At 41.5% G+C, this 8,897-nt stretch overlaps 1 long non-coding RNA gene across 3 annotated transcripts; it reads right to left on the bottom strand.

Moving 5' to 3' along the window:
- Positions 1-3,003: 3,003 nt before the first annotated feature.
- LOC110524043 lies at positions 3,004-7,563 on the bottom strand. Of its 3 annotated transcripts, none has more exons than XR_002473524.2 (5): positions 6,881-7,563; positions 5,456-6,347; positions 5,158-5,242; positions 4,564-4,626; positions 3,004-3,283 (listed from the first exon to the last, which is right to left on the bottom strand). It is a non-coding gene; the product is annotated as an uncharacterized LOC110524043 (long non-coding RNA). The 3 variants fall into 3 exon arrangements; XR_002473523.2 differs by lacking the exon at positions 3,004-3,283 and having other exon boundaries at positions 3,351-4,626; positions 5,456-5,626; positions 6,183-6,347; XR_002473521.2 differs by lacking the exon at positions 3,004-3,283 and having other exon boundaries at positions 3,349-4,626.
- Positions 7,564-8,897: the final 1,334 nt, after the last annotated feature.

The raw sequence follows: 8,897 nt of genomic DNA, 5'->3' as shown, positions 1-8,897 counted from the left end.
ATATGGAATCATGTAGTAACCAAAAAAGTGTTAAACAAATCCAAATATATTTTATATTTGAGATTCTTCAAAGTAGCCACCCTTTGTCTTGATGACAGCTTTGCACACTCTTGGCATTCTCTCAAACAGCTTCATGAGGTAGTCACCTGGAATGCATTTCAATTAAAAGGTGTGCCTTCTTAAAAGTGAATTATTCTTAATGCGTTTGAGCCAAACAGTTGTGTTGTGACAAGGTAGTGGGGGTATACAGAAGATAGCCCAATTTGGTAAAAGACCAAGTCCATATTATGTCAAGAACAGCTCAAATAAACAAAGAGAAATGACAGTCCATCATTACTTTAAGACATGAAGGTCTGTCAATACGGAAAATGTCAAGAGAACTTTGAACGTTTCTTCAAGTGCAGTCGCAAAAACCATCAATCGCTCTGATGAAACTGGCCCTCAAGAGGACCGCCACAGGAATGGAAGACCCAGAGTTACCTATGCTGCAGAGTATAAGTTCAGAAATTGCAGGCCAAATAAATGCTTCACAGAGTTCAAATCTCAACATCAACTGTTCAGAAGAGACTGCGTGAATCAGGCCTTCATGGTCGAATTGCTGCAAAGAAACCACTACTAAAGGACACCAATAAGAAGAAGAGACTTGCTTGGGCCAAGAAACACGAGCAATGGACATTAGACTGGTGGAGATATGTCCTTTGGTCTGGAGTCCAAGCTGGACATTTTTGGTTCCAACCGATGTGTCTTTGTGAGACACGATGTGGGTGAACGGATTATCTCCGCATGTGTATTTCCCACTGTAAAGCATGGAGGAGGAGGTGTGATGGTGTGGGGGTGCTTTGCTGCTGACACTTTCTGTGATTTATTTAGAATTAAAAAAAAACTTGAATGAGTATTGTATGTAAATGAGATATTTCTGTATTTCATTTTCAATAATTGTGCAAACATTTCAAAAAACATGTTTTCACTTTGTCATTATGGGGTATTGTGTGAAGATTGGTAAGAAAAATTATATTTAATCAGAATTCAGGCTGAAACACAACAAAATGTGGAATATGTCAAGGTTTATGAATAGTTTCTGAAGGCACTGTATACAGTGAGGCAAAACAAGTATTTAGTCAGCCACCACTTGTGCAAGTTCTCCCACTTAAAAAGATAACAAGTTCAAACAGGTGCCATTAATACAGGTAACGAGTGGAGGACAGAGGAGCCTCTTAAAGAAGAAGTTACAGGTCTGTGAGAGCCAGAAATCTTGCTTGTTTGTAGGTGACCAAATACTTATTTTCCACCATAATTTGCAAATAAATTCATTAAAAAATCACACAATGTGATTTTCTGGATTCTTTCTTTCTCATTTTGTCTGTCATAGTTGAAGTGTACCTATGATTAAAATTACAGGCCTCTCTCATCTTTTTAAGTGGGAAAACTTACACAATTGGTGGCTGACTAAATACTTTTTTGCCCCACTGTATATGTGCTGGCCAGGAGTTTTAACCACTCGACACGGCTCTGCACACAGTAGGTCTTTCTATATACCAGCTGTAAGTGACCAGAGAGGTAAAATCACTACATTTCAGAGAGTTAAAATCAGATACTTAATACTTTGACTGACATAGTCAAGAAATTCCTTCCTGTTCTACCCACTTCCATTACCAAGAGTGTTTTGGCCCGGTATTGACCCTTGCACTCAAAATGGCTACTCTGATAACACAACGGTCTGTTGGGTTCTTAAAGGACAGGAACCCAGGGATGCAGCATGATACAGTTGAAGTCGGAAGTTTTCATACACTTAGGTTGGAGTCATTAAAACTTGTTTTTCAACCACGCCACAAATTTCTTGTTAACAAACTATAGTTTTGGCAAGTCGGTTAGGACATCAACTTTGTGCATGACACAAGTCATTTTTCCAACAATTGTTTACAGACAGATTATTTCACATAATACTCACTGTACCACAATTCCAGTGGGTCAGAAGTTTACTTACACTAAGTTGACTGTGTCTTTAAACAACTTGGAAAATTCCAGAAAATGATGTCATGGCTTTAGAAGCTTCTGATAGGCTAATTGACGTCATTTGAGGTGTATCTGTGGATGTATTTCAAGGCCTACCTTCAAACTCATTGTCTCTTTGCTTGACATCACGGGAAAATCAAAATAAATCAGCCAAGACCTCAGAAAAAACAATTGTAGACCTCCACAAGTCTGGTTCATCCTTGGTAGCAATTTCCAAACGTCTGAACGTACCACGTTCATATGTACAAACATTAGTACGCAAGTATAAACACCATGGGACCACGCCATTATCATACCACTCAGGAAGGAGAAGCGTTCTGTCTCCTAGAGATGAACGTACTTTGGTGTGAAAACTGCAAATGAATCCCACAACAACAGCAAAGGACCTTGTGGAGATGCTGGAGGAAACAGGTACAAAAGTATCTATATCCACAGTAAAACGAGTCCTATATCGACATAACCTGAAGGAGTGACTGGTGCACTTCACAAAAGATGGCAGCATGAGGGAGGAAAATTATGTGGATATATTGAAGCAACATCTCAAGATATCAGTCAGGAAGTTAAAGCTTGGTCGCAAATGGGTCTTCCAAATGGACAATGACCCCAAGCATACTTCCAAAGTTGTAGCAAAATGGCTTAAAGACAACAAAGTCAAGGTATTGGAGTGGCCGTCACAAAGCCCTGACCTCAAATCCTATAGAAAATTTGTGGGCAGAACTGAAAAAGCGTGTGCGAGCAAGGAGGCCTACAAACCTGACTCAGTTACTCCAGCTCTGTCAGGAGGAATGGGCCAAAATTCACCCAACTTATTGTGGGAAGGTTGTGGAAGGCTACCTGAAACATTTGACCCAAGTTAAACAATTTAAAGGCAAAGCTACCAAATACTAATTGAGTGTATGTAAACTTCTGACCCACTGGGAATGTGATGAAAGAAATAAAAGCTGAAATAAATCACTCTCTCTACTATTATTCTGACATTTCACATTCTTAAAATAAAGTGGTGATCCAAACTGACCTAAAACAGGGAATTGTTACTGGGATTAAATGTCAGGAATTGTGAAAAACTGAGTTTAAATGTATTCGGCTAAGGTGTATGTAAACTTCCGACTTGACTGTAGATATAAGTGGGTCTCACAGTAAATGAAGACGACATCGCTCTCTATCTCAGTGCCAGTTGCAGTGTCTTTGATCCTTGGTGCTTGAGGTGTTGGCATAGGGATCCTTCTTGCCACCCCCTCCCTGCCTGCATTACATCCCAGAACTATGAACCCTAAAACAACAAAAAAAAGAGCAATGGATGATGTGATGCAATAAAAATGTATGTTATTTAAAGAAGATAAATATATACATTTGAAGATAAATCACTTAATACAATTGACATGTTACTGTGAGAAACATTATTTGAAGGGATTGAAAATGTCAAAGAAATGCCAAAAATACAAAGTCATCACTCTCACATTTGCAATTCAATGACACATATTTTATCGGTGTGTGATATTGCTATGACCTTAAGTTGAGGAGACATCTACTCCAGCCAAAAGAATGAAATAAACTATTTGGCCCCGGCTAGAGGCCCATGTTCATATATTGTGTGACGTTATCATGAGTGGGTGGAGATGTTTCTGCAATCACTCAAGCTTCAAATACATACAATATGGCCACTAATAAACTGACCGGGCTCCACCTTTGAGTATAGTTCTTGCGAAATGGAGAAAGAAGTACCAACGTTCATAAATATTGTTGCATTTCTTTGAAGTGCCACTATTTACTCAAATTCTGTACATAAACTACATAGATGCATTATAGGTGTTACACAAATCCACTGACGTCTGACTTATTTCAAGTTTTAAAAAAACACTATTGTTGTAAATATCCTGGAAAAATAAACATTTCACATAGCTTCTCTTCTCTTCTGTCACTGGAACCAAGAATGAGTAGAGTTGACTGCGTTCAGGATTCATTTACAACTCAACAGCGGCAGCGTGAGGACAATCAAGGCATTGCATGTGTCCCATGCGCAGTAGTCCACAGAAGACAAAAGGCAAGGTACAGGTGAGCCACACCTTTTATCTTAATAAAACAGATTACTCTGACCAGTCATATCAAATATTTACAGTCAAAAATACACACCACATATCATAAGACATTATGGATAGTGTAATACATTAAGACCAATGGTCTCGAAAGCTGCGTGTCATGGGCTATGACAAATCCAAGGCACTCCTATTTATCTTGGGCATGTCCATGTAAGATACCGTGAGGTAATGACTCGTTTTAGGGCGTATGCATCAACACTCCCTGCACCACTTACTGTAACATCTTCAAAAACAATGAGGGAAATTGATGTGGATATATTGACACAACATCTCAAGACATCAGTGACATGGACAAAATGGCCTCCATGATCGTGTCGATACGTGTGGTTGTTGATAAAAGACAATACTATTTATACAATACAAATATATACTTGGAACTACATCTATTTAATAACAAAGCAGTATATTTTGTCTCCAGCCACGGGGAAAGCCTAATCTCATCGACTGTCATCACCTTCTATCCACCAGCCAATCAAAGTATGGGCTTGGTTCCGTTCCAATCGACAATGGCATCTTTCTATATAGGAAAACAAAACACAATAAACTTAGTCAAAGAGCAGACTATAGTAAATGTTAACATTTTCATTATTATACTTCACTTAGTCCTGCATGTTGGAGCTCGAAGCCTAAGAGTTTCACTGTACCCTTCAATCCCACCTGCAACCCTGTACATGTGACTATTAAACACTCAGTCGGAATCGGATTACTGTTACATAAAAATGTTGTACAACAAATGTTGTTCAAAGTATCACTTGAAATATCAATAGGCAGCATCATAAATCCTTCAATAATAACACATTTGTAGACAGGCGCCTTTCAAGACACCCACGGACACGTTAAAAGTACATAGTAATCTAAGTGGAAGTCAAATGAAATCCTAGTGCAATTCAAATAAACCAAACAGACCAAATTGAAAAACAGGACAGATTACATAGGGGATACTGGTGAAGGCACACACGTGGGAGTAGAACAGAGTCCATCAGAGTGCATAGGCTCACTGAAAGGTGTGTTTAAAGGCCTTTTTAACAAGGAAAATGAGTTCACTCACTTTGTCCGTATACAGTGTTCAAGAGGAGGAATGAGGTCAGTGTTGATATCTTGGCAGCCGGCAGATATTCCTGTGCCAGCTACAGCTGGAAATAAACACAAGAATACAAACTCTTCATTAACTTGATATGCTTTATGCTTAGCACCGCATTCATTCGTGACATGTGAAGAATGAATGGGGCTGATCATTTCACATCAATAACCAAATCAAGAAGCGAACAGCTACATACAAACGGGATGCATCGGTGCCTAGTTCTCTAGCAGGTCAAACCAACCCAGCATCAGTGTTCTATACGTACCGTAAGGCAGATTTCCTCCTGCTGATTGGCTCGGCCATCAGCAGGAGCCCACACTGAGCCCACACTGGTCACTCAACAGCTGCTCCTGCGCACCGAAGAGCACGCTGAAATGGCTCTCGCTGCCCATTGCCCAGATAGGGAACTTGGGAGTCTTCAGGTTGGAATTCAGCCCTCAAAACATATCAAACCATACATGATCATAAAAGCAAAAGGTATCTGGAAATGGAGCATCTTGGTTGACGGGAGTAGACACGGGCATTGATTAAGTCAAAAAGAGTGGACTAAAAACAAAAACTTATTTGGTTGTTAGTGTTGCTCTATGCGGAACGTGTTATTAACTAATTAGTCGTGATTTTAAAATAGTGCAGAAGGATTGAGTAGAGGTAGACTCAGCGAGGTGACGTTGCAACGAGCAGCATGGCAGATATTGAGATGAGTGTGTTGCAAGACTTTGCTCTCACACAGTCGCACAGCGTATCTGCACATGTGCACTGGGACGCTTCACGCTAGTACAACGTGGCAACTACAGGACCAAAAACAGAGGAGAAGTTTAGCTTCACGCCTTAAGGCTCTTAGTTGTTGCGCTAATTGACCCACCGTGTGTTTACTTTGTGCATGCAACATCATCTCGTTGAGTCTACCTTTAAAGGCGCAATCTGTAGAATGTACAGTAGATCTATGGCAATTTCAACGGCAGAAGATGTGTCATGTAGCCACGTGTTTTTACCTTGCAGATATTATAACGTTCTAAATAAAGACGGCATTTTAATGTCACTGCGACCTCTTGTTCCCTTGAGAAGGTTCAGGTTTCCAGTGCCTGAATCGAGCTCCTTGTGGTTGTTGAAGACATTCAATACAAGCCCGTCCAAAACCGCAATAAATTGACAAGCTCCTATGGAACGATGACAACCAAAATAAATGTCACGGTTAATCATGTTTAAATTATTACACTGAACATATAAAGTAATATAATATTCCCCTTGCGCAACAACAAAAAAACATTGTCCAAGCTTAATACAACAGCACAGCCATTGGATCTCAGCAGTGGCCAACGTGAGGCCCCGTGTTTTCATAGTACCGGAGGGTCTTAATCTCCTGGTGACAAAATGCCATGTGAAGTCAAGACGGAATTAAATACTGGAATTTACAGAACGTTCTATGACTTAATACTCACTGATGTAAATCAAGAAAGCACTCCTATATGTTAATTAATGGTTGGTGAAGAACATTTAATTCACCATAATAAGTACCAAATAGCACCCTATTCCCTATATAGTGCACTACTTTTGACATATAGCCCCTGGTCAAAAGTAGTGCACTATATAGGGAATATGGTGACATTTGGGATGCACCTCTGTCTGATTGATGTGTTATCTCTATGCAGGGTGGTATAACTATACCATTACAAAGGTGATCCAATCCTACCTTCTTCTGTACAATCCCATATCTCTGTGAAACTCTGTGAAACTCTGACTCCTCCACTCGGCACTGCAAAAAACTGCTGCTAGATCCAAGAATGCGCCATTTCTGGGTAGAAAACACAGAAAGACATTATCACTAAACATCACAGCATTTGAACTCAAACCAGGCCAAATATTTGAGCTCCTGTCCAGTAATCATATACGAGCCCAAATAGAACCCTATTTCCTATTTAGCGCACTACCTTTGATCAGAGCCCATAGGGCTCTGGTCAAAAGTAGTGACCTATGTAAGGAACAGGGTGCCATTTGGGATGCAAACCATGGGTTGACTATCAGAACTGGGCTGAGGCAAACTGGAGGAGTGGAAGGACACTCTGGAGAGCTCACTCAACTCGTCCTCATCATCATCAATGTCTGCAATCAAATATATGGTCCACCAATACTGCAACAGAAGTGTCATAATGATAACAATGGACATTGAATGAATGTTGCATTCAGCTTGATAAAATTGTATAATTACCCAAAATCTTCTCTGACATGTGCAGATCATCATTTTGATTGGTCATTGATTTTGTTTTTGAAAATAAATACACTGCTCAAAAAAATAAAGGGAACACTAAAATAACACATCCTAGATCTTAATGAATGAAATATTCTTATTAAATACTTTTTTCTTTACATAGTTGAATGTGCTGACAACAAAATCACACAAAAATTATCAATGGAAATCAAATTTATCAACCCATGGAGGTCTGTATTTGGAGTCACACTCAAAATTAAAGTGGAAAACCACACTACAGGCTGATCCAACTTTGATGTAATGTCCTTAAAACAAGTCAAAATGAGGCTCAGTAGTGTGTGTGGCCTCCACGTGCCTGTATGACCTCCCTACAATGCCTGGGCATGCTCCTGATGAGGTGGCGGATGGTCTCCTGGGGTATCTCCTCCCAGACCTGGACTAAAGCATCCACCAACTCCTGGACAGTCTGTGGTGCAACGTGGCGTTGGTGGATGGAGCGAGACATGATGTCCTCGTGGCAGGAACTGCTGACACACTCCAGCCACATGAGGTCTAGCATTGTCTTGCATTAGGAGGAACCCAGGGCCAACCGCACCAGCATATGGTCTCACAAGGGGTCTGAGGATCTCATCTCGGTACCTAATGGCAGTCAGGCTACCTCTGGCGAGCACATGGAGGGCTGTGCGGCCCCCCAAAGAAATGTCACCCCACACTATGACTGACCCACCGCCAAACCGGTCATGCTGGAGGATGTTGCAGGCAGCAGAACGTTCTCCACGGCGTCTCCAGACTCTGTCACGTCTGTCACGTGCTCAGTGTGAACCTGCTTTCATCTGTGAAGAGCACAGGGCGCCAGTGGCAAATTTGCCAATCTTGGTGTTCTCTTACAAATGCCAAACGTCCTGCACGGTGTTGGGCTGTAAGCACAACCCCCACCTGTGGACGTCGGGCCCTCATACCACCCTCATGGAGTCTGTTTCTCACCGTTTGAGCAGACACATGCACATTTGTGGCCTGCTGGAGGTCATTTTGCAGGGCTCTGGCAGTGCTCCTCCTGCTCCTCCTTGCACAAAGGTGGAGGTAGCGGTCCTGCTGCTGGGTTGTTTCCCCTCCTACGGCCTCCTCCACGTCTCCTGATGTACTGGCCTGTCTCCTGGTAGCGCCTCCATGCTCTGGAGACTACGCTGACAGACACAGCAAACCTTCTTACCACAGCTCGCATTGATGTGCCATCCTGGATGAGCTGCACTACCTGAGCCACTTGTGTGGGTTGTAGACTCCGTCTCATGCTACCACTAGAGTGAAAGCACCACCAGCATTCAAAAGTGACCAAAACATCAGCCAGGAAGCATAGGAACTGAGAGGTGGTCTGTGGTCACCACCTGCAGGTCCACTCCTTTATTGGGGGTGTCTTGCTAATTGCCTATAATTTCCACCTGTTGTCTATGCCATTTGCACAACAGCATGTGAAATGTATTGTCAATTAGTGTTGCTTCTTAAG

This window comes from Oncorhynchus mykiss, chromosome 5, assembly GCF_013265735.2.
Source record: "Oncorhynchus mykiss isolate Arlee chromosome 5, USDA_OmykA_1.1, whole genome shotgun sequence".
Classification (NCBI taxonomy): domain Eukaryota; kingdom Metazoa; phylum Chordata; class Actinopteri; order Salmoniformes; family Salmonidae; genus Oncorhynchus; species Oncorhynchus mykiss.
This window is presented reverse-complemented; position numbering and strand designations above follow the sequence as displayed.